General features: G+C 39.7%; 1 pseudogene; it reads right to left on the bottom strand.

Annotated features, from left to right (window-relative positions):
* Window positions 1-127: 127 nt before the first annotated feature.
* Window positions 128-27,859, bottom strand: LOC113352793 (annotated as a pseudogene).

Below are 27,859 nucleotides of genomic sequence, written 5' to 3' on the forward strand. Positions count from 1 at the left end.
CACATAAAACACCATAATAAGTACAAAAATGAGCACTATCAATATATAGAATCGAGACAAATTGGACAAAAAAATGTGTCCATCATCTATGGCGTCTCTCTTTTCCTTGTCCTCCCCTGCAAACCTCTCAGCTTCCTTCATCATTCTCTCGTTTTGCATCCAATTCAGCAGGAACCTTTTCTCCCAACTCCTTGAGTTGTTTCTCTGTCTGGTTTTTGGTGTCTATGGCGTCTCTCTTTTCCTTGTCCTCACCTGTAAACCTCTAAGCTTCCTTCATCATTCTCTCGACCTGCACGAGATTTTATACAAACGGGCTTGATCTATATAATCATACATTTATACAAATTTCATGTGTAAGATTTCATATAAACGGGCTTAAGCTATACAATCATACATATATAGAAATTTAAACCATACATTTATTGCAAGGATAGTCTTCTTGGAATTTGAGATTTTCCAATGTAGCAATTGAAAGAGTACAAGCTACAGGGGAAAAAAAATATAGCTGCGGAAACATACCTCATCATCAGGTGGTGTACTGGCACCAGTAATCGTAATGTTGTTTATGAGTAAAAACTGTTTCTGCTGGTTTTAGTAAATTTGGGTGTGTGGATGAGAAACAAATCTAAACCTAACACAAATGCACTGCACGGGAGTACTTTAGATTCGAGAGATCAATCTGTACAATCCTGGCCTAAACCAAGAAATGGTCGTTCCAGTCTTGCTTCGGTCACAAAGTGAAGGAGACTAGAATGGTTAATTATGGGACGGAAGTGAAGAATGTGTTGAGACCAGAATGGTTAATTCTGAAGGTGTTGCTATTTTATGACTTGTATCAGAATTTGGAACTGGCTTAAGGAATGAAAGTTGTCAGTTCTTTGGGTATTTTTCTGGATACTATGTTGCTCTAACCAAAACTTGTTGTTTGGTCGAAAATAGGTAAAACCTATTTATACAAGTCATATTGAACGCACCCTGATCTCGTAGAAAGTGGGAGTGATTGAGTAATAAAGAAGTGGGATTATGTGTAAATGCCAGATACCACGTTCCCACCATGGAGGAAACTGGTCAGTTTACACCAACTACTTCTTACCGCCACTAACTGCCCTTCTTTCAGACACTTTCTTATAATGGGCGTGTTGCACACCTCACGCTGTAAACCGCCAGACCAATACCCTGATGAGCATCCCCCAGTTTGTGACATGTTTGATGTCTCGAGTGTTTTCATGGAAAACATGTAGCAGGTTGCTATGTGTGGAAAGTCAAAGTCAGGAGACTTGCCATAGGAGAATAGCACGTGATGTTATTTGGCTTATCTTAGTTGGTCGTCCAAAACTTGCCACAGACCTGTCAATTCTGTGGCGAATTCGGACGGCTGAGATTGTAACCCATGAGAAAGGATGGCTATCAATTATGGCTGCATTCTGTTGCGCCTGACGACAGCACAGTGGCGTCATTGGCACATGCCAGTGGCATAGTGGCGCCTGGCGTAGCCATGGCAGCTGTTTTGGCATATTGGTGTTAGACCCAAATATGGCTCTGGAAACATCGGCCATGTTGCTATATCAAACTTAAGGCCTTGGGAGAATTACTTTACTTAGTTGGCGTGGCAACATTAGCTAAATTAGGGTTTGGCATATCGAAACCCTAATTAGCGTACAACATGGCCGCGACACGGTGACACTTTATGCAATCGGTGCCATGGCCACATCAAAGGAACTATGGAAGGACATAATATGGGAATAACCACAAGGAGCAAGGAAGGCCACGGGTGATTATGGAATGGCGCCATTTTTAGGGTTTTGCAGGTCCCACATGGCTCGTGGCATGTTGTAGTGCCAAAGTAGAGTAATTGGGCCACGAATGGAAATTAGGGTTTCGACTAATGTCACTAAGGCAGAGCCGTTTAGAATACCCTAATTGGAATATGTTATGGCGTTTTGCCACGAACAAGAAGTGGATTAGCACATTGGCGCGCTATTTATGGCATGTTGACACGATTGGCATGCTACTACGGCAAAGTGGCACGTTTGGCATGTTTGGCATGTTCGGCATGCTATTGCGGCAAAGTGGCACGTTTGGCATGCCAAGTAGCATGTTGGCGTGGCTTTTGGGAAGCCAATTTGGCATCGTGACCATCTGGCGCAACTTTGCCTCTTTTAATACTGTGACAGGTTTAAAGCGACCTGGTTGGTCGAAAAAGAGGGGGTCGTCCAAGTATGGGAGTGGCCACACTTTTGTTAAGCGTGCGCGGGTTTAAAGCGACCTGATTGGTCGATAGGAAATAAGGCCAGCAAGTATGGGCCCGGCCACAACTCATGTGCGTGTGGCGGGTTTAAGGCGACCTGATTGGTCGATAAGAAATAGGGGCCGGTTTAGCAACATGGGGTGTGGCCACTTGCAAGTGGCGCCGGTTGGCATCTTCTATTCCGCGACTCCTTTTATTCTTTGTTTTCTGATTTTAGGTAGGATTTTGCACCTACTAATCCATGGCGGATTAATTACCTAGTACGCCTAAGCCTAATTTCGACAGGCAAGGTTTAATATACTGCGCAGGGCGAAAAACCCTAATATTTGCAAATTAGTCAGGGAAATATCTGAATCTTGTGAATTATCACAAAATTGATTAAATTTTATGTGTTGACGCAGAGCTCTTTAAGTTCATTGCTAGAGAGCAGTATGCTTTCCGATCAAATACTTTTATGCAAGGACCTTAACCTTGATACTTGGAAATTCGTTCTACTATGCTGCGAGTGAACACAAATTGTCATGCCATATCAACATTAAGGGTTCCGCCGGGGAACATATCACAGAAAGCATTCAAAGAAACTTATATTAACTGAGTAATACAGGCAAGGTGCCAAAATTTACAGAATATCTGGGATTGTTTCTACATGCACCATTCTGGATAAATTTCATGAGGAAATATTGAGTTTCTCAATAAATGCGCCAGTGAAGAGGTTAAACACTCATCATTTTTACATGGCTATGTTTCCTTGCAGAGTGATGGCACATTAAATGCAGGGTTTTACAAATTTATCCCTGAAATAAAAACCACCATCAACATTAAGTCACCTGCTTAGCACGTAACAGTGGCATTGTTGCGGGGTAAGCATGAGATGGTGACAGACAAGGGTGAAACCGAAAGGACAAGACATGAAGAGATTTCCAGGAAAATTCGACTAACCTTTTGCAGGAGACATGAGTATTCTATGATCCTTGTGTTAGCGTTTTGGCGTACTTCCGGCTTGGCCACAGGGTGCCGGCGTTGGCGCTGCAACTTTGGTCACGGAGTGCTGATGCTGATACTGCAACTTCGGATGTTAGACCATTGATGCTGGCGCTACGAATTTAACCACGGAGCGGTGATGATGACGCTGCAGCTTTAACCACGGAGCGGTAATGATGGCGTTGCTGGCTTGGGCTACGGAGCGGTGATGATGGTACTGGCTCGATTCCAAGGCGTTGGCGTGGCGCTGGCTCAGCCGTGGAAATTGGCGCCATGGAACGTTGGCCCCGCGGGCTGAGCTGCCTTCTTCCGTGTTGGGCCCAAAAAGGAAACCTTCTTCTATTCAAACTACAAAAAGCGCCATGTATATGCGTTTCCCATCCTTATTTTTATTTTCGTATCGTTGGCTTTGGTTCCGTGTCTTCGTGTTAGCAGCAAAAGTGCATCATCCGTGAGTGGATCAGTGGAAGGAACGACAGCATTAAAAGCATGCGAGTATATTTCAGGTATGTATACCAACATCTCTTCCCTCTTGTTTGTTTTTTTGTATTGGTGTAAACCCTAGCCATAGGCATGTCTTCCATGAACTAGTAAAAACACTCCAATATGAATAATTCCTCCTTTCTAGTAGTATTGTAGTAGTGTTAGCCACAACATTAATCGCAACGAAGCCAATTCAAAGCAATCATGTATGGGCAGGTGGCCGTCGTTGATTCCTTCTCTCGCAAAACCTAGCTTTAACTTTGATTTTGGCCGTGAGCACCATTCCCGCGGCAAGGCATAGTTTTTCCAAGAGCATATTTTCCGTAGCAGGTACTCATTTGAGTGAGCATCAGTCCCTATTCCCTTCGGCCGTGAATGCCATGACATGTGGCCAAGGAAAATTTCACGTATAAAATTTGTTGTTGACTATTGATTATTGTATCCAGATTTTGAGAAAATCTCCACGCGTGTTTTTCTTCAAAGCAGTAACTTTTCTGTTTTTGCTACGTAGTAGTTACTTTGAAAGTGAAAGCAGCATAAGGAATTTTTTGTTAAGATGTCACCTGAAAGTTGTTCTGCTACTGCATCGAGAAATGCTAACAACTCCAAGACGAACGCGGATGATGAGTTCTTTACAAAGTCTGCCACAGTTACAAAGACCCATCCCAAATTCGTGGAAACCCTCCTGACTGATTCAGAGAATGAGGGAGAAGTCCAATTAGTCTATCCAGGGTGTATACTGAGGTTTTGCCTTCAGAAGAAAGAGTATTTGGCTTCTCCCATAGACTTCAAAATATTTCATTGTCCATTGCGCTCTTTTGATAAATGGATGAAATTCATGATAAGTCGAGACCATGTAAGAGCTAATTTGACTGGGGCGCAAATCGTGAATGCTGCCATGGCATCTGCGACACTTCAAATCAGAAAACATGTTGCAGGCTTGATTACTTTCATCTCCAGATGGTGTCCAGAAACTCACACGGCTATATATAGATGGGGTGAGATGGCCATTTCTTTGGAAAGCGTAGATGTTCTGTTGAGTCTTCCACTAATTGGGAAACTTGACGTCGTCTTGTCTGAGGAAGAAGAAGAAGTACATGCCACTTTGGTCATGAAAGAAACAGGATATGTTCGAAAGGATTATGAGGAAAAGTGCTTCTATAACTGGTGGGTGTCTGAATGGTTCCCTGATGAGCCGGAGTCGGATCAGGTGTTGGATGATACACTCCATGTTGCTGCATTTTTAGCTTTGTGGTTATCCAGAGACATTTTTGATGATGGATTTGGCAAGAAGGAGATAAGGCATAATCTCATCAAATTTGTTGTCAAACTAGCGAAAGGCGTTGTTATTCCCATCGGCAGTCTGTTCCTTGGCTCTTTGTACACCCATCTAGATCAACTAGTAGCGGACATGTATATCTCTAATAGGTACATGAAAGTAGACTCGTACGTCCATATTGTCTTTCTCCAAGCATGGTTGTGGGAGCATTTCAAAAATTACGCTCCTAACCCGAAAACCTCATTTCCTGATATATATGGCGGCTCTAGGATACTCCGTTGGTTGGAGAGGCGTCCACGACCTGGCTCAAAGATCATCGATTTTCTTGACAACGCGGATGCAGTTAACTTTCATCTCTGGGCTCCGGTCCATGCCTCCATAGTTTAACGAGACACTTTTACTTCCTCCCCGAACGTGACATTGCATTCTGCTGACGAGAATATGAGCATTGGAGAAACTGTGTTCTTGCGAAGCTGCATACCTGGGTATGTGCCATCTTTTTCATAGGGTCTTGTGAAGTAGTCCCTTACAACATTGACAGGGATTCTCGACATATGGTATTTGATCAGGGAGTCCCATTCCGCCGCCCACTGACAGCTCCAGTTGAATTGCAACCCGCCGTTCTTGATAACTGCGTCTTCGCACCAGATAAAAGCCTTCCTTTCTTGCTCTCAGAACGAAGACCAGTGACGACTCCCAAATATAATGTCTTTTGGCAGGATGAGTTTCTCGTTATCCAACAATTCGTGCAGGATGTTGTCACAAATCCACGCGGAAAGCCCTCCTCTAAGATTTTAGCAAAGCACCAGCGGAAATCTCCTAGCTCGAATGGGAACAGTCCCCAGAAAAGGGAGCAAAGATAAAAAAAGTCTTGCAGGTGGCTTCCGATCGGATTCGACGGCTCTCGTGACCTTTAGTTCTTCCAACATGCAAGTACGTATGATCTTCTTCCTGATTTGGCCGAATTGTTAAATATTCTGAATTATCGCCACTGAAAATCTCTTCCCCTTTTGACTCAGGGTCTTAACAAGATAAACGCCTTCACCATACTTGCACGTGGCCAGAAAATGGCACCTTCTGAAGAAAAATCTGGCGATACTGAGCCTCTTGACAGTGAAGAGGAAAGCGAAGAAGAAGAAAGCTCAGGATCCTATGGTGACGGGAAAAGTACTTCAGAGCGTAGCGAAGAGTCTTCTTCCAGTCCTAGTGGGCCCGCAAATGAGTCGGTGAGTTTCCCACACGTTTTCCTCTTAGACTATTTATTTATACAGAATAAATATTCAACTGGTGACATTTACAGGACGAAACCGCTTTTGAAAATAACTATGAGATGGAGATTCACGGAAATGAAGATGTAGTTGTGTCTCCAATCATGGAAACCGTACCCGCTGGCAATCTGGAGATGGAGATTGATCGTCGTGAAGATGTTGTTGTGCCCCCAATGGAGAAAAACGTTGTTGTGACGACGGGCGTGATTGTTCCCAAAGAATCTTTGCTAGTCGCACATCCAGCTACATGTGTCGTTTTCGATCCTCCATTTGAGGCTCCTTTTGAGGTTCATGTGCTGATTGGAGGATTCAGCGTGCCAGTGAAGTATGCGGAGCTATATACTTAGATATGGAGAAAGTACGGGCACATCTCCACGACCAGGAAGGTTGATAGTCTCTTTACATTGGTTAAGCGTGTGGAGGAAACCTTATCTTCAATCCATGACATGTGCAGTGTGACTGGACACATTGTTTCTGGAGATGTAATCAAAAGCTGGGAATTCCTTCGGGACATATGTGTGAACTTCGAGTTTAACGCCTCCTGGTTCTGTGAAGGATTTTCCAAAATCCAAAAGATGCAAACTGAGATGGCTGGAGTTCCTTCCGCGGATTTTATTAACCAGCAGAAGGCGGAAATCGAGAGATTATCCCAGGAGTTGAAGTTGAAGCAGGATGCTCTTCAAAACATGAAGTATGCTCTCTTTTAGAGCATAGCTCGGTCAACCTCGCATGCGTTGCTATATCAAACATGTTTGTCAATGTTAGTGATCAAAACTATGAGTCTTGATTTCTATTCTATTATAGCTAAGTCTCGGACTAGGATAGAAAAGTGTAGTTGAGCTCAAGGACTTCATGGCGATTCATCATACAACGACGAAGATCTACACAAGGAACCATGTAACTTCATCAAAAAAAAGATATGTGGAGACTTGAACTTATCTATCACTCAAAAGGCTATCTATTCTATCTCCTACTTCTTATGAGACAAAAAGTTGTATGCTATATAGACTGGATCATACACATTTGACATTTCGAGTTGAGTATTCACTACTTATATTTTTCTCAAAATCGTATGTTGGTAAAGCGTTTCGCTTTGATCAAGTTTATCTTCACCTAGTGACGAAAGTCATGAAAAGTTTCAACTACTTTGAGAATTGCTCTGACGTGAAACAGTCTGTGAATAACAGCTATATAACGTCCTCTGAGAATGTCTCAATGATTAGAATGAGAGGTTAGATTACATAACCATGTATTCCTTAATCCGAAGTTTTCGAACTTTGTTGATTGAGAGAAACCGGAGGAATTGGCTTTGCCAAGTCCGCGAAGACAGTCCGCGAACTCAGACCACGAACTGACGGAAGTCCTCTTACCGAGAATTTCTGCTGGGATTTTCCAAAAACTTGTTTGCGCGTTTAGTCCGCGAACTCAGTCCACGAACCTAGTCCACGAACTGGCGTATGTCTCTTTGCGAGATTTTCTGCTATATTTGGAAAACTCTTCCGGTTGCCTTAAGTCCGCGAACTTGTTTGTGAGCTTAAGTGGTTATGATCTAAAGATGTGCTCTAAACATGAAACTTAAATTACTAAGGAATGCTTTATGCAAACCGTGGCTATAAATTTCACGAGCCGATTCATCGAATCGAATCATCTTTGTTTCAATTGTGTCTTGTGTAGTTACATAAGATCTCATAGCAATTGAACAACTCTCTAACTAGTTCATTTGAGTCAATTGAACTAGTTATGGTGAAGAAGAACTAGGTTAATATGAATTGCTCATATGGTTAACCTTTTGGGTTACTATGTTGAACCAACATACACGTACACGTTTGGGCATGGTATTCACAAACCCAGTAAACGTCTACCCAAGTGTGTGTGACAAGCTAAGTTTTCGATCTAACGGTTGAGAAATATTAACTTGAATCTAAATCAGGTTTTCATCTAACGGTGAATATGGATTGCTTTGTATCTAAGGCAAAACCCTGATTTGAAGGCTATATAAAGGAGACATCTAGCATTGTGAAAAACTAATCCCCACACGTCTGTGTGATACTAGTGCGCTCGCTAGAGTCGATTCTCCTTTAACCTTTGGTTTTCTTCTCTAAAACCAAGTTAAATCTAAATCAGGTTTTCATCTAACGGTGAATATGGATTGATTTGTAAGTAAGGCAAAACCCTAATTTAAAGGCTATATAAAGGAGGCATCTAGCATTGTGCAAAACTAATCCCCACACGTTTGTGTGATACTAGTGCGCTCGCTAGAGACGATTATCCTTTAACCTTTGGTTTTCTTCTCTAAAACCAGGTTAACGACTTAAAGACTTCATTAGGATTGTGAAGCCAGACCGATACTACTTGTATCGTAGTTGTGTGATCTGATAATGCATCTTCTATCGTCCGAGTACAATCTTTGATTGGCTTGAGGTCGTGAGAGTTCTCCGATAGGCAAGATAAAGAAGTCACAAACATCTTCGTCTCACTGTTTGTGATTCTCAACATCTGCTTGTGTAGTCAAGAAAGATCGTTCAGAGGTGATTGATTAATCTAGGTTGTTCTTCGGGAATATAAGACCGGATTATCAATTGGTTCATGTTCACTTTGATTTTATATCTTAAGACGGAACAAAACCTAGGGGTTTTTCTGTGGAAGACAGATTTATCCTTTGATAGACTTTTCTGTTTGAGACAGATTTGTTTATTATCAAGTCTGCGATTTTGGGTTGCAGCAACTCTTAGTTGTGGATGAGATCAGCTAAGGGAATCAAGTGCGCAGTGTCCTGTTGGGATCAGAGGCGTAGGAGTACAACTGTACTTGGATCGGTGGAAGACTGATTGGGGTTCAATTATATTCCAGTTCGAATTTAGCTTGGAGTAGGCTAGTGTCTGTAGCGGCTTAATACAGTGTGTATTCAATCTGGACTAGGTCCCGGGGTTTTTCTGCATTTGCAGTTTCCTCGTTAACAAAACTTCTGGTGTATGTGTTATTTCTTTTCCGCGTTATATTTTATATAATTGAAATAATACAGGTTGTGTGTTAAGATCATCAATTGGAAATCCAATCTTTAGTTGTGGATTGATATTGATTGATCCTTGGACATTGGTCTTTGGTACCGTCCAAGTTATCTCTCTTTGATAAAGACTCACAGATTTCTATTTGCTTGAGTAAAGATCAAATCGAGAGATTTAGTTATAAACTCTTTGATATATCTTTTTATTGGTTGAGTCTGACTGTCGAATTGATTCTCATAAAAATTTTATTGGAGTTTGTCCATACAGATTGCTAATCGAATTATTGGGTGTTGTTGTTAGACCCCCGCTTTTTCAAATGGTATCAGAGCAGGCAAACACATTTAAAACCTTACAAGTCTGTGTTTGTAGCAATCTGACTCTATGGACAGTAGTGATATCTCAATAAATGCACCACCAGATCCAGGTATTTCAGAATTCTCTTCCATGACTGATTTAATAAAATCTGTATAAGAAATTATATCTAAACCTCCACCAGGTTTAAAATCACTTGAAGTGTTTTCAGGGCTTGAAAAGAAGCTTGAGAGCTTATCTCTTGATGTTGAGTTATACCTCCAAAAAGAGCAAGAATCTCTTGACAGGCTAAATCAAGTTATGATCAATAATATTCATGTTGAGGTTGACATTGATTTACTAATCAATGGGATCAATTCTCCTCCTCTGCGTAATCCAGTTAGTTGTGACAAACTAAACGAATTACAAGAGGAGTTTAAATCTCAGTCATCTGAGTCTATCACCTCAAAGCATGAATTGATTCGTTGCTCAATTCCTGATACTTCCTATCAAGATAGTAGTATTGACTTCTTTTATGAATAATTTAGGAAGTCTCTTTTTATCAAAAGAGTTTCCCTTCGCATTACTAAAAACTATCTGCAGAAACTGTTTTTATAAGTTGGAAAACAAGAAATCAGAAACACAAATCTTTTTGGGTTCTCTTGAAGTTCTTTGATAGACTTATAAAAACAGTTCCTTGGGTGTTTATCAACACTACAAGATTTAAGAGTTGCTGGAAAGAAACTCTTTCTTGGTGCCATGGTGAGCAAGACATTGTTCACCTCAACACAACTTGTTTGTGTTGAAATTGCATTCTCACCAAGAAATGCCTTGCTATGTATATGGTGAGGGAAGCACAACAACTGGGGCGCACAGATTATATTCGATAAGGATGTAGAATTCTATTGGACTTTTCTAAAAAGGTATGTCTATAAACTTGAGCAAGTTTTATGTTTTTATTACTTGTTTGAGTACTTATAATGATCCATGTACCTTGATTATCGTTCATTTCTACCTAACTTGATCTGTGTTTAAGGTTCTTAAATGTTTGGACTTCATGGTACACATACCAAGTATGCATAACATCATTTAAAACCAAAATACAGGGGTTTAAGTTCGCAAACCCAGTTTGCAGACTTTTTTAGTAATGAAAATTCGTTTGCGAACCCGTATGCATACTTGCCTGTAGACGTCGATATTCAGTAAACTTGTTTTGGCCGTATTTTCTTCTTCCGAACTCGGAATGACCTCATTCTTTTTGAATTCTCTTTCTTTTTGAATTCTCTTTCTTTGAATTCTCTTCAGAATGGAGTTGAGAAACCTTGAATTTGGATGAGTTAAGATTGATATTTGTCCCATCTTTTGTTTTGAGTGTTTTGCTCCGCTTCATCGCACTTTTTCCAATTCTCTTGGACTTGGGCACTTGGATTCTTGGAGTAATACTCTTCTAATCTCATTTGTAGCTTTAACAAGAATATTTTTGGCGAATCACAAAGAAGGAAGTTCAAGAATGGGAAGTAGTACGCATTACTATGGAATTCTTGAATGTTCACAATCATTTTATGTGAACTACGGCGCATGGTCGTTAATGACTTTGTATGATCTTCTTTGTTAATAAAATCTTTTTATACGCCTTTGGTAGCTATTCTTGGTATAAATCCGGGCTAAAAGATTGATTCTACCCTCTAAGGACAAATCATCTTATATGTGCATTATGAGTTTGTCATGATGCCTAGGAAACTTCTTATGAGAATTTATTCTTGCTTTTGAGAAGGATTACTAGAGTTTGGAATAGTCATTATTGTGATTACACATAGCTATGTCCAACGATTTCATCTTCATGTTTTTAGATTTATTTGTTTAAATTCTAAAAATATTTGGAGGATGATATTATTACAGTATTAATCTGTTTTGAAGTATTATAATATTTTTTATGGGATATGTATTGTTTGCGTCCGTGAACTTGAAGGTCTCATATTTTGTCAAAAGTAAAGTCGTTCATAAATTGATATTCGTATTGATAAAAGGGCGAATGGACTTTTGACAATTACAAAAGTTATGCATATGCAGTCATTTATTTGATGGAAAATATGATGAAATCTTTTGTTTGACAAGGATAAAGTCTATTATGTCGTTATGCAAATAGTGATGGAAAATAGAATAGATACTTGTATGTTATCCACGGTATTGATCTTCATTGATCCATTTTGTTATGTTTTACCGTGAAGGCTTCATTGTGTATCTTATGTTGAGAAACTTACAACTATGTCGATTAATATTGGCCTTGTTGGTTGTTCCATGAGATGCTATATGTTGAGCATACTTGAACTAAATTAATCATCTTGATTGGTTATTTAGTTATTTGCTCCGAAAGTCTTCTTTTGTCGAGCAAAATCTTTTGACAATTAAATTGATTGCTTCAGTGATTAGTTTGGTTTTCTATTCCAATTATATTAATTATAAGTTCTCTTGTAATTAATCTAGTTGAGGTTTTCATATATTCCACAAGTTCTTGTGTTGAGTATATGAACGACTATACTAATCATGTTCTATTGGTTGATGTAGTCATATATTTCGTAAGGTTTTCCTTATGTTGAGTATTTGAACGATTAAGGTAGTCATCTCCGTGTGGTTATCTTAGTCGTAGCTCTGTGAGTTTTCTTATGTTGAGCATAATCAATTAAATTGATCACTTTTGTGGTTTGATTTAGTTGCGTATTCCAATTAAATTAATCATTGGTTTACTTGTGATTAATTTGATTGAGTTCAGGATATACAAAATCATTTCCATGGTTTTTAGTGTCCAATTAAAAAATCTTTCTTTTCTTTCACAATTAAGGTCGCTCTTGTTGTTCTTTCGGGAATGACATCAAATGGGGGAGAGTTCGTTTGAACTTGTGCTTAATGGTAATATCTTGCGGGGTGTGCGGCTGTGGAATTTTATAGGGGTTATCTTGTATCTTCAAACTCCTTGATGAATGCATTTAGCTTCGGCTTTATGATTACATCTAAATTAAGTTGGTATGTATTTTTTCTTTTAGTCTATGAAATGTCTCTTGTGGAAATCTCATTATGATCCCGTTCTTTTACCTTTGCCAATTTTATTGACAAAAAGGGGGAGAAATAATGTAGTTCACACTACAAATACATATGGTTTTCGGATCATTGTGTAAGGGGGAGCGGTTTCCATGATCGAGATGGAGTATTGACTAAGGGGGAGTGGTATATATCACCATAGTATTGTTGTTAAAGTCGTGATGCAATTGGACTTTGATGTTACATAAGGATACTATGACACTGTATAATAGTGATCGAGAATCTCGATTTCTCTCATTGTTATAGCTACGGATCTTCAACAACGGTGGTGCTAAACTTACAACCTTTGGTATCATTGGAGTACTTGGAAGGACGAAGATTTCAAGGAATGTTGAAGATTAGACTATGAAATATGAGCCACTAAAGTTTATCTTTTTTTGTATTCCATATGTATTAATAGTTTTGTCACTAAAATTGACAAAGGGGGAGATTGTTAAAGCATAGCTCGGTCGACCTCGCATGCGTTGCTATATCAAGAGTGTTTGTCAATGTTAGTGATCAAAACTATAAGTCTTGATTTCTAGTCTATTATAGCTAAGTCTCGGACTAGGATAGAAAATTGAGCTCAAGGACTTCATGGCGATTCATCATACAAAAAACGAAGATCTACACAAGGAACCGTGGAACTTCATCAACAAAAAGGTATGTGGAGACTTGAACTTATCTATCACTCAAAAGTCTATCTATTCTATCTCCTACTTCTTATGAGACAAAAAGTCGTATGATATATAGAGTGGATCATACACATTTGACATTTCGATCTGAGTATTCACTACTTATCTTTTTCTCGAAATCGTGTGTCGGTAAAGCGTTTCGCTTTGATCAAGTTTATCTTCACCTAGTGACGAAAGTCATGAAAAGTTTCAATTACTTTGAGAATTGCTCTGACGTGAAACAGTCTGTGAATAACGGCTATATAACGTCCTCTGAGAATGTTTCAATGATTAAAATGAGAGTTTAGATTACATAACCATGTATTCCTTAATCCGAAGTTTTCGAACTTTGTTGATTGAGAGAAACCCGAGGAATTGGCTTTGACAAGTCCACGAACCCAGTCTGCGAACTGACGGAAGTTCTCTTACCGAGAATTTCTCCTGGGATTTTCCAAAAACTCGTTTACGTGTTTAGTCCGCGAACTGGCGGAAGTCTCGTTGCCGAGATTTTCTGCTGAGTTTGGAAAACTCTGTCGGATGCCTTAAGTCCGCGAACTTGTTTGTGATCTTAAGTGGTTATGATCTAAAGATGTGCTCTGAACATGAAACTTAAATTACTAAGGAATGTTTTATGCAAACCGTGGCTATAAAGTTCATGAGCCGATTCATCGAATCGAATCATTTTTGTTTTAATTGTGTCTTGTGTAGTTACATAAGATCTCATAGCAATTGAAAAACTCTCTAACTAGTTCATTTGAGTCAATTGAACTAGTTATGGTGAAGAAGAACTAGGTTAATATGAATTTCTCATATGGTTAACCTTTTGGGTTACTATGTTCAACCAGCATACACGTACACGTTTGGGCATGGTTTTCACAAACCCAGTAAACGTCTACCCAAGTGTGTGTGACAAGCTAAGTTTTCGATCTAACGGTTGAGAAATATTAACTTGAATCTAAATCAGGTTTTCATCTAACGGTAAATATGGATTGCTTTGTATCTAAGGCAAAACCCTGATTTGAAGGCTATATAAAGGAGACATCTAGCATTGTGCAAAACTAATCCTCACACGTCTGTGTGATACTAGTGCGCTCGCTAGAGTCGATTCTCCTTTAACCTTTGGTTTTCTTCTCTAAAACCAAGTTAACGACTTAAAAACTTCATTTGGATTGTGAAGCCAGACCGATACTACTTTTATCGTAGTTGTGTGATCTAATCTTGCATCTTCTATCGTACGAGTACAATCTTTGATTGGCTTGAGATAGTGAGAGTTCTCCGATAGGCAAGATAAGTAAGTCACAATTATCATCGTCTCACTGTTTATGATTCCTCAACATCTGCTTGTGTAGTCAAGAAACATCGTTGAGGGTTATTGATTAATATAGGATGTTCTTCGGGAATATAAGACCGGATTATCAATTGGTTCCTGTTCACCTTGATTTTATATCTTAAGACGGAAAAAAACCTAGGGTTTTTCTGTGGGAGACAGATTTATCCTTTGATATACTTTTCTGTGTGAGACAGATTTGTTTATTATCAAGTCTGCGATTTTGGGTTGCAGAAACTCTTAGTTGTGGGTGAGATCAGCTAAGGGAATCAAGTGTGAAGTGCCCTGCTGGGATCATAGGCGTAGGAGTACAACTGTACCTTGGATCGGTGGGAGACTGATTGGGGTTCAACTATAGTCCAGTCCGAAGTTAGCTTGGAGTAGGCTAGTGTTTGTAGAGGCTTAATACAGTGTGTATTCAATCTGGACTAGGTCCCGAGATTTTTCTGCATTTGCGGTTTCCTTGTTTACAAAACTTCTGGTGTCTGTGTTATTTCTTTTCCGCATTATACTTTAGATAATTGAAATAATACAGGTTGTGTGCTAAGATCATCAATTGGAAATCCAACCTTTGGTTGTTGATTGATATTGATTGATCCTTGGGACATTGGTCTTTGGTACCGTCCAAGTTATCTCTCTTTGATAAAGACTCGCAGATTTCTATTTGCTTGAGTAAAGATCAAATCGAGAGATTGAGATATAAACTCTTTGATATATCTTTTTATTGGTTGAGTCTGACTGTCTAGTTGATTCTCATAAAAAGTATATTGGAGTTTGTCCATACAGATTGCTAATCGAATTATTGGGTGGTGTTGTTAGACCCCCGCTTTTTCACTTTCTCCAAGAAGAATGGGTTGTTGTTGGACAATTTCCCTTGAATACTTTTACTTTTCTGAACCTCCTCTTTTTTAGGTTTTTTTTTTCTCGAAAGGCAATAGACGCCTGTTTTATGGTTTGATTTTCTGGTTTTTGGATTGATAGACGGTTGTTTTATAAGATTTTCTGAATTGGTTTATTTCTGGAATGGTATGAAATTTTAGAAAAATTTGGTTATTGGCTTTTGTAGTCAACATGAAACTGACGCCCGCGTCAGGTTTCAGCACATTCAAAATGTGAGTTGCACAAAAAAAACTTACCCGCTTAAGGGTCTTTCAACAAACCGAATCTTCAAGAGAAAATCCGAGTTTTATTGTGTGATTCCATCCTGGTCGCGAGAGGTCCCCAGTCGTCCTTTAATTTATGTGCAACACACTTACGTCGACCTGTGGCGAGGCGAAGAGTCTCTAGTCCCCAGGCGCAATTCCCCTGAATCTATCTTTCTTTGGATGATGCGTTTTAGAGCATTGCATTCACTGGTAGGATGATGGATAAATCTGTGATAATGGCAATATCTTGAATCCAGCATCTCTTGATTAGTTGGTGAGCGCCATACCGATGGTAGTTGGACCACCCCTCTTGCACCCAAATTTGCAGTAACTCCAAGACTCTGTTGACAGGCAACGGGAAGCGTGGATATTCTGGTCCGGATTTTCTTGCATCGGCGGCTGTGGTGGGAGTTCTGGTGGGTTTTGGTATAAAGCTCTTTTCGAGGGAGAAATTGATGCTTGAGCGATCATGGATTCATGAGCGTACCGTTTACCTCCACCATATTGTTGAAGGGTAATTTATCTTGAGGGGCATGTGTCAGTGGCGGCGAAATGAGATTGCTAGGCTGGATATTGCTCGTTCCCATAAGCGTCTTGGCAGATTTCCCCTTCTTCCGGCGCCTCTCTCGTAAGTAAAGCTGTCGTGGGACGACTCTTTGAACCTCCGCGAGAGTTTTGAGATAAATTTTTTCCAACAAAGCTCATATGCTGGATCTTTACCCTTGTCCTGTAAACGCTGTGGCACACCTGGCAAGTCTCCTTCCTTGGTCTTGTGAAACTGTCTTAGCTCCCTGTCATCGGCAGAATTCAATTGGATGCTCTTCTGCTCTTGTATGACATGGCTATGTGATTTGTCTGCGTCTTCATTGGTAGGAGTATGAGCCTTAGCCAAAGATTGAACGTCCTTCGTATTATCCTTGAAATTGGTGAGATCCTTCTGACAGGTACCCACTGATTGTTTCCACAATCGACTTATCATACTCTTCCGGATACAAAACGTTTCATTTTTCCGTCATATCTTCTAGCATTCTTATCACGCCTTCCGTGGTGGTTGGCTCCTGGCTGTTCATTGCTTTTGAAAAGTCCGAATGACCAATACATCTGGGAAATTGGAATCTTCGATTGAAATGAGTTTTACTTAATGATTGGATTAAGCCTAAGACCAATTGGGATGGAAATGAAATTGATAATTGAATTTGATATTGCAACCGAGAGATTAATCTCCCACTGTGGTCGCCATTTGTTTATGGGTAAAAATTGTTTCTGCTGGTTTTGATAAATTTGGGTGTGTGGATGTGAAACAAATCTATACCTAAAACAAATGCACTGCACAGGAGTACTTTAGATTCGAGAGATCAATCTGTACAATCCTGGCCTAAACCAAGAAATGGTCGTTCCAGTCTTGCTTCGGTCACAAAGTGAAGGAGAAGGATTGGTCTTAGGGACGGAAGCGAAGAAGGTCTTGAGACCAGAATGGTTAATTCTGAAGGTGTGGCTATTTTATGATTTGTATCAGAATTTGGAACTGGCTTGCGGAATGAAAGTTGTCAGTTCTTTGGTATTTTTCTGGATACTGTGTTGCTCTAACCAAAACTTGTTGTTTGGTCGAAAATAGGTAAAACTTATTTGTACAAGTCATATTGAGCGCACCCTGATCTCGTAGAAAGTGGGAGTGATTGAGTAATAGAGAAGTGGGATTATGTGTAAATGCCGGAAACCACGTTCCCACCAACTACTTCTTACCGCCACTAACTGGTCAGTTTACACCAACTACTTCTTACCGCCACTAATTGCCTGCTTTCGGACACTTTCTTATAATGGGCGTGTTGCACGCCGCACGCTGTAAACCGTCAGACCAATACCCTGATGAGCATCCCCAAGTTTGTGACATGTTTGATGTCTCGAGTGTTTTCATGGAAAACATGTAGCAGGTTGCTATGTGTGGCAAGTCAAAATCAGGAGCCTTGCCACAGTAGAATAACACGTGATGCTATTTGGCTTATCTTAGTTGTTCGTCCAAAACTTGCCACTGACCTGTCAATTCTGTGGCGAATTCGGACGGCTGAGATTGTAACCCATGAGAAAGGATGGCTATCAATTATGGTTGCATTCTGTTGCGCCTGACGACAGCACAGTGGCGTCATTGGCACATGCCAGTGGCATGTAGAGGCATGCCAGTGGCATAGTGGCGCCTGGCGTAGCCATGGAAGCTGTTTTGGCAAATTGGTGTTAGACCCAAATATGGCTCTGGAAACATCGGCCATGTTGCTATATCAAACTTAAGGCCTTAGGAGAATTACTTTACTTAGTTGGCGTGGCAACATTAGCTAAATTAGGGTTTGGCATATCGAAACCCTAATTAGCGTACGGCATGGCCGCGGCACGGTGACGCTTTATGTAATCGGTGCCATGGACACATCAAAGGAACTATGGCAGGCCATAATATGGGAATAACCACAAGGTGCAAGGATGCCCACGGGTGATTATAGAATGGCGCCATTTTTAGGGTTTGGCAGGTCCCACATGGCTCGTGGCATGTTGTAGGGTCAAAGTAGCGTAATTGGGCCACGAATGGAAATTAGGGTTTCGACTAATGTCACTAAGGCAGAGCCGTTTATAATACCCTAATTGGAATATGTTATGGCGTTTGGCCACGAACAAGCAGTGGACTAGCAGTTGGCGCGTTATTTATGGCATGTTGACACGATTGGCATGCTACTGCGGCAAAGTGGCTTGTTTGACATGTTCGTCATGCTACTACGGAAAAGTGGCACGTTTGGCATGTTTGGCAAGCCAATTAGTGTATTGGCGTGGCATGGCATGTTTGGCATGGCACTAATACGCCGAAGCGGAATGGCACGTTTGGCATGTTTGGCATGCCAAGTAGCATGTTGGTGCTGCTTTTGGGAAGCCAATTTGGCATCGTGACCGTCTGGCGCAACTTTGCCTCTTTTAATACTGTGGCAGGTTTAAAGCGACCTGATCGGTCGAAAAAGAGGGGTCTATCCAAGCATGGGCGTGGCCACACTTCTGGTGTGCGTGCTGCGGGTTTAAAGCGACCTGATTGGTCGATAGCAAAATAGGGCCAGCAAGTATGGGCCCAACCACAACTCATGTGCGTGTGGCGGGTTTAAGGCGACCTGATTGGTCGACAGGAAATAGGGGCCGGTTGAGCAACATGGGGTGTGGCCACTTACAAGTGGCGCCGGCTGGCCTATTGCATGGCCACACCTTCCTTTGTTGATGCTCATATTCCGCGGCTCCTTTTATTCCTTGTTATCTGATTTTAGGTAGGATTTTGTACCTACTAATCCATGGCGGATTAATTACCTAGTCCGCCTAGGCTTAATTTCGACAGACAAGGTCTAATATACTGCGCAGGGCGCAAAACCCTAATTTTTGCAAATTAGTCAGGATAATATCTGAATCTTGTGAATTATCACAAAATTGATTAAATTCTATGCGTTGACACAGAGTTCTTTAAGGTCCAATATGCTTTCTGATTAAATACTTTATGCAAGGACCTTAACCTTGATACTTGGAAATTCGTGCTACTCTGCTGCGAGTGAACACAAATTGTCATGCCATATCAACATTAAGGGTTCCGCCGGAGAACATAGCAAAGAAAGCATTCAAAGAAACTTATATTAATTGAGTAATACAGGCAAGGTGCCAAAATTTACAGAATATCTAGGATTGTTGCTACATGCACCATTCTGGATAAATTTCATGAGGAAATATTGAGTTGCACAATAAATGCGCCAGTGAAGAGGTTAAACACTCATCACTTTTACATGGCTCTGTTTCCTTACAGAGTGACGGCACATTAAATACAGGATTTTACAAATTTAGTCCTGAACTAAAAACCACCATCAACAAATGTCCATCTGCAACAATGTCAAATTTGAGGGACACCACGTGGGGCTGGATGACTACCATCTAGACAGAAGCTTCCGGGTGACTCATTGTCTCTCACAAACTCTTTTTCAACCTGTAGTACATCTATCTCAACAATTGTCTGTCCATCTGTGGCTGTAGAGAACACCTCAGATTTTCAAGTGGGCAATGTGGCATTCCTTGGGACGATACTGGTGATCACACCTCCGAGTGTTTCCAGCCCAAGAGACAATCCTGAGACATCCGGGAGAACAAGGTTACTTACATCCCCAGACAAAAGACCATCTGTGATTCATAAAATCAAGAAACGATTCAACCCAGTATTCATTGTGGATTTACATTGTCACTCGCATGAGTATATACGAACTACGATAAGCCTTAAGGAAAAGGCTGAAACTAACCTGAATTGCAGCACCATGAGCAGCAACTTCATCAGGATTCACTGTAACATTTGGGTCTTTACCAGTCAATGATTTAACAAGCTCCTAAACTGCTGAAAAGCTGGGATACATATGGATCCACTAACAAGAATCACCTCATCCAAGTCCTTGAAACCAAGCTTTGCATCTCTCAAGAGTTCTCAACTAAGAAAGTTGCATACTAAGAAAGTTGTTTCCACAAAAAGACAAGAGTTGGAATGCTCTCAATGTACTGCCACAAAAATCTCGAAACCAGATTAGTCAAATTACTGCTGGTGATGAATAAAGGAAATCACCTACTGGATCAAGAAGATCTGAGCACAACTCCTCGAAACTAGCCCTTGTAAGAGTCGCTATGTGCTTGGGATCATCAGCTGTTGCAGTAATGAAAGGCAAACTGCAAAACAGACCAGATACACAACAGTAAGCTTTGACAAAAGCATGCAGTAGAAAAGAGAGAAGCATGTCTCTGTCTGACCTTGCCAATAGCAAAATGAACTGTTGCATACACCTTTTACTGAATAAGCAAGGACAACAACTCACCTAATGTTAGCTTGAGTCAAGGACGATAACTCCATCTTTGTTTTCTCAGCAGTCTCAGTCAGACGCTGAAGAGATTGTGTATCCTTCAAAAGAGCAACTCCTACATCTCTCTTAAAGCTGGCAACAAGCCAATCAAAAATTCTCTGTCCATTGGAAATTCATATGCTCAGCAACCGGAACTAGAACAATAATTTGACATATACATTACAAATGAAAGCTTGAACCAACCTTGTCGAAGTCATCCCCTCCTAAATGAGTATCTCCAAAGGTAGATAGTACCTCGAATACTCATCACCAACTTCGAGAACTGTAACAGAGGCAGAGAGGCGTATTAGATATAAACTTGTTTCACACTGATGCTCAATAAAAAATTGAAGTTCTGGGTCCCAAGCGTTTGAACAATCAGCAACATCTCAAAATCTTCCATACACTAAAACCACATATGACATATAACTGAAGCAAATAATCATCAAAGTCTCCATTTTAACATCTAATAACTAGCCTGTTTCTGAATTAGGCATCTTCAAAAAGCCTGAAAAGACTACATCTAAAACAATATCTGGTAAGAAAATACATGCTTCATATGACACTAAGAATAGCACATATATACTTCAAAATTCAAGTAGTAGTACCTGAAACATCGCTTTTCATATGTAGTGAAAATCTTGGAAGCTTACAGCATGATCATCCACAAAAAAATTTTGAGGTTGCAGTTCAAGGGGTCAAAATGGCAAAGGTTGTTCCCTTCATACGACAGCAGAACTTTGATTACTTCTGTAAGGGAAGACGGATCATAGTCAAAAGCCTTCCAAGAATGTAATCTTATCTTATAATCCAAACATAAGAGAAACTAATCATTTCAGCAGGAAATAAGTTGAAGTTAGAATGTCTAGCCTAGGTGATTGTATATTATCAGGATAAGGATACCAGATCGTAAGATAAGAACAATGAGAAGCCTCCTATTGATCGCTATCTTCTAATCCAATTATTCGTAACAGGAAGACATACAACATCCCTCTGTTCTGTTTTCCAGATTATTTATTTTTCAACAATTTTCCATATTATCAAGAAGTTCCTAAGTGTACATTGTGTCCATTAAATTTCTTAGCACATTTGCGTACTCTGTGCAGTAGGTCAAACAAAACTCAAAGGGCGGAAGATATACACAAGAATCAAGAAAACACCTAAAATTAAAACAAAATTAATGAAAATGAGAACAACAAGACTTACTAATGAGAGGAGATGTCATCATGGCAATCAGTTGACTATATTACTGATGGAAATTTGGCTCAGCTTGAAACGAAATCGAAGGATGAGGCGAAATAAAAAATACTTCAAACTGTCTATATCGGTGCAGACGCAAACTAAGCAATAATTCATCCAGTTTATCATCAGCACCACAAGAACTGTCCTTGAGCTTTTTCAGCTGAAATTTGATCTCCTAAGGTCACTTGCTTCTTCTCAGCATCGCAATTCTAGGCAGTATCATCCATTAGGTAATTTAAAGCTATGGCAAGTCCATGTTATTATGCAAGTCCATGTTCATGATGTAATATTAATATATGTTAACAGAACAATTTCAAGAAGATACAAACAAACAAAAAAGTGCCAACTGGAGGCAATCAAAGCAAACAAATTAGTTAGAAATCCAAGTGCATCCAAAATACTACAGAACTCTGATGCAACATTGTCCGATAGGGCCCTCCGGAATAGAGTACATTTTGGTTGCAACAATTTGTACTGTTATCTAGGTGAAGTTCTTAATCATCCATTACTAGAAAACCTTGTTGTAACAGTTCGCTTATACCGAAATATCAACTTTTTAAGTAAACCCTTAATGTAACAAATCAGGACTTAAGTCAGACACATTTCTTCACACTTAGAATATTGTTTTTGGAAAGCCATTATTAAAACTAAAATCAACCATTTTCTCACACTAAGGGCAATGCAAAGAACATATCTTTATATTTGATTCTAGAGATAGATGTCAAAAAAATAAAATAATAATAATACCTGGTTCCGGGGCTCACACTTTGGTTGCAGTGGCCTGAACTTGCCTAGTGGCCGTATCCATTATTTGTTTAGCTAAATTTTCGAACTATATATCTATCTTTTTATCCACTACACCCCCAAACTTCTTTTCCTGAACTGGAACTTTCAGCCTAAGAAAATTGTTTCAAGGAGAAGACAGGAATTAGAGCACTCGCAATATACCACACTACTACAAAAGTCCCGATACCAGATGTGTCAAAATACTGCTGGTGATGGATAAAGGAGATCACATACCTGTCAAAGAAGATCTGAGCACAACTCCTCGAAGCTAGCCCTTGTAAGAGTAGTCTCTATGTGCTTGGGATCATCAGCCGTTGCAATAATGAAAGGCAAACTGCAAAACAGACCAGATACACAACAGTAAGCTTTCACGAACGCATTCAGTAGAAAAGAGAGAAGCATGTCTCTGTGTGACCTTGCCAATAGAAAAATGAACTGTTGCATACTTGCATACACCTTTGACTGAATGAGCAAGGACAACAACTCACCTAATGTTAGCTTGGGAGCCTTGAGTCAAGGATGACAACTCCATCTTTGCTTTCTCAGCAGTCATAGTGAGACACTGAAGAGCTTGTTTATCCTTCAAAAGATCAATTTCTTCGCCTCTCTGAAAGCTGGCAAGCCAATCAACAATTATCTGTTCATTGGAAATTCATACACTCAGCAACCGCGACCAGAATAATAATTTTACACATACATCACAAATGAAAGCTTGCACCAACCTTGACGAAGTCGTTCCCTCCCAAATGAGTATCTGCAGAGGTAGATAACACCTCAAATACTCCATTACCAACTTTGAGAACTGTAACAGAGGCGGATAGGCATATTAGATACAAACTTGTTTAACACTGATGCTCAAGAAAAAATTGTAGTCCAGACTCTCAAGCCTTTGAACATTCAGCAACTTCTCAAAAGCATCCATACACTTAAACCACAGATAACTGAAACTAAAAACCTGAAAAGACTACATCTAATTTCGAAAACAATATTTGGTAAGAAAAGACAAGCACTCAGTGAACTCAATACACACTTCAAAATCAAGTAGTGAGGTACCTGAAACATCAAAGGTACCACCACCAAGATCAAACACTAGGACTGTTTCATTGTTTCCTTCTCAAACCCATAGGCCAATGAAGCAGCAGTTGGCTCACTTATGATATGAAGAACCTCTAATCCAGCAATTCATCCAGAATCCTTTGCTGCTGTCCTTTGAGAGTCATTGAAGTAGGCAAGTACTGTAAACAACAGCTTTTGTGACTTTGTCATTCAAAAACTTAGATGCATCATCCACAAGTTTTCTCAAGACCTGTAAGCAGAAAGAGTCGGCACTTTTCATTAAAATACAAAACCAAAAAGAAAAGAACATTAAGCTACAATTCAAACATAACATTGAAACATAAGTACAGGTAAATGCAAACCCATTAATTCTCAAAACACCGAGCAGGAAAATTTCAATAAACCAAACTTTCACTCTTTACCGGTTCATCTGCCTACATGTTTTAAAACTAGAAAACACTATGACGTCTCCTAAATAGTGGTAAGCACAAAAAACGATTAGTCTTTGAGTACATTATCCATGCCAATTCACCTCACCCAAACATATCTCAATCATCAGCAAAAGCAACTATACTTAAAAGGGCAATAGCAATAAGCAAATACCAGATTCACAGCAAAGATAAGAACATACTAACTAATTTGGTTTCATCAGAAACCCTAATTTATAAATGACCCAAATTCACAAATCATACCCACCACCCCACCACAAAAAGAAAAGGGTTAAGCGAGCAATTCTTTTCAGCAGAAAACAGTTTACCCGAAGCAGGACAATCAAGTTTAACATTTCCATTCTCCTGTAATAACTGTGTAAGAAACTTGTTTAGATTCTTCTTCATTCTCAAACATTTCCTACAAATAAACCTCTTCTTCGATATATGCCAACTGCAAATTTGATACAGAGGAGGAGGAGGAGGAGGAGGAGGAGGAGAAGAAGAAGAAACCTAGGTTTTGGAGAAAGAATGTAAGATTCCACCATCAAGAGACAAACCACAGATGAAGGGAAAATGAAGAACAACAAAGGTTGCGAAAGAGGTCGAAGGGTTAATGGTGTATAGTTTGAACTTGACAAATAAGAGGGATACTGAAGATGTAATTGAAAATCTGAAGAATAATGCGAACCTGTTCAGATGGAATTGTCTGTGAATGAGAAGAATATGTAGGGACAATGGAACAACATATATATGTTTTGTTGGCATGCCGTAGCTACTATTTAAATGACATTTTGAGCTGGTTTTCAGAGACAGCTAGAGGAATGCAAGATAAAGATATTCAAGTGGCTTGATTTTGATAGGAACTAGTGATGTAGACAGAAGTTCCTCTAAGGGAGCAAATTAAATACGGGTTTTTATGTTACTAAGTCAGCATTTGGCATCTGAAGGCTGTAAAGCATTCTAGATAGGCTCAAAAATACATAAGAATAATAAGATACTTTCACACAGCAAATGAATTTTGATACATGAAAAACAAGAAACGGTCAGCACATTATGAACTCCGTTCATAGATCGAGCGACGCTCATAGATACGCCATATTTAAATGCCATATCATTGTCAGATGTCAGTATGTACATGAACGCTGCAAGACTCGGCTGGTAGCCTGTTACGCTATCAAACTCCAGTAAAATGAAAAGTTATACAAGTGACTACCGATGTTCCCCTTAATAAATTATTAAAGTCAATCTACATCCTAAGGTCTCCAATTACTACTTTCACTTTTTCTATTACAAGCCACTGAATTTATTCTCTTTTGTATCGCTCTTGTATGTCGTTACATATCCAGAAATGAATTTTCCAAATCATTAACCCAATCTGACACAGATTGCTTGACCTTTCTAGTTTCAATTGAATTAGTATTACAAGATACCGAACAAGATGTTCTAACTCTAAGTAATCAGCCCAACTTTTCATCTTGTAAAACCCAAGTTCATTCTGTATCTAATTAATCACATAACCTAGCTATATTGGTTCGACACCTATAAAATAGAAACCATAATCGTTTCACTAAATTTCCATCTATTTAGCACAAATACATATCAGATCAAAACCATTTGTATCTAGAAAAACATTTCAACTAACAAAACCAAAACTAAGAGCAATCATGTTATGACCAAAATCTAGAACTGAATCAGTTGAACACTAACCTCAAAATAGAAACAACAACTGCCAATTTCAGTCACTCGTATTGTAGATTTCATTTTCACTCGTGTAGCTTTCTTTTCACTCGTGTAGCTTGAAGCTGCTGTAGTCCAGTCTTTGTTTTCGATTCCATTATGAATTTCTATAGAATTGTGAAAGTCAGTCTCTGCTCATCAAAGTAACTCAAAGGAAAACCTAATTTGAAGAGAAAAAAAAACCTTTGGAAAGGCTAATCAAAGTTTTCTTCAAAATGGGTATTGGTTAATTGAGTAAATGTGATGAACAGAGATTGAATTAAAGTTGAAGAAGAAGAAAATCTTCATTGACGATAAGGGTGTAATCTAATGAATGTTTGTTCATCGTCTTTTTTCTGTGGAAGCCAAAAGAAGAGGCATTTTGGGGGCTGTGGTCCTGTGGAAACCAATAAATGTAAAGGTCAGTCAAGTGGACAGTAATGGAGATTTCCAGGGTCCCCATTTGGCAAGACGCCTTGTTTGTTTGGACCTTACTGGCGATTTGAATCTGACTCTGCCTTGAGTCAGATGTGATATCGTTTGTATTTTTCACTTTTCTGATGTCTGGCTTGAGCTATACTATCATACATGTATACAAATTTCAAGCGTAAACAAGATTGTCTCAGACAGTTGACATGCCCAGTAAATAAACTAGTCATGAATGCAAAAAAATAAAAAATAAAGAGGCCCATAGAAAACGGAGATCGATGCTGACAAGTGACAATCGTAGAGACAGTTTGGCATTCCTCAAACAAAAAGCTCACATTGTAAACTTCATAGTGTACTTGGAATTTGAGATTCGCCAATGTAGCTATTGAAAAAGTAAAAGCTACAGAAGAAATAGTGCTATGGGAACATACCTCATCACCAGGTAGTGTACTAGCACCAGTAATCGTAATTTCCGGCTTCTTTCCAGTACCCTTGCCAATAGCGGCAACAGCCAGAATACCATTTGCATCAATGTCAAAGTTGACTTTAATCTGAGGGACACCACGTGGATGGAGGAATACCATCTAGATGGAAGCTTCCGAGTGACTAATTGCCTATCACATCCTCTCTTTCACTCTGTAGTACATTTATCTCAACACTTGTCTGTCCATCTGCGGCTGTAGAGAACACCTCAGAATTTGAAGTAAGCAGTGTGGTATTACTTGGGATGATAATGGTCATCACACCACCGAGTGTTTCCAGCCCAAGAGACAATGGTGAGACATCCAGGACAAAAATGTTACTAACATTCTCAGACAAAACACCAGCATGTGATTCAAAATATCAAGAGAAGATTAAGTAACCCAGTATTCATTGTGGATTTACATTGTTACTCGCATGAGTATATATGAACTACGATAAGGAAAAATTTGAAATTAACCTGATCTGCAGCACCAAGAGCAATAACTTCATCAGGATTCACCGTAACATTTGGGTCTTTACCAGTTGATGATTTAACATGCTCCTGAACAGCTGGGATACGTGTGGATCCACCAACAAGGATCACCTCATCCAAGTACTTGAAACTGAGCTTTGCATCTCTCAAGGAGTTCTCAACTGGAACTTTCAGTCTAAGATAGTTGTTTCCAAGACAAGATAGAAGTTAGAGTTCTCGCTTCGAAACCCGATGTGTCAGAATACAGCTGGTGATGAATAAAGGAGATTACCTATCGGTCAAGAAGGTCTGAGCAAAACTCCTCGAAGTTAGCCCTTGTACGACTGGTGTCAATGTGCTTGGGACCATCAGCCACTGCAGTAATGAAACACAAACTGCAAAACAAACAACAGTAAGATTTCACGAAAGCATGCAGTAGAAAAGAGAGAAGGAAGTCACTGAGTGAGCTTGCCAATAGCAAAAAAACCTGTTGCATGCACCTTTGACTGTATGAGCAACTACAACAGCTCACCTAATGTTAGCTTCAGTCAAGGATGTCAACTCCATCTCTGCTTTCTCAGCAGTCTCAGTGAGATGCAATGCCAT

Source organism: Papaver somniferum, chromosome 2, assembly GCF_003573695.1.
Source record: "Papaver somniferum cultivar HN1 chromosome 2, ASM357369v1, whole genome shotgun sequence".
NCBI classification, from domain to species: Eukaryota; Viridiplantae; Streptophyta; class Magnoliopsida; order Ranunculales; family Papaveraceae; genus Papaver; species Papaver somniferum.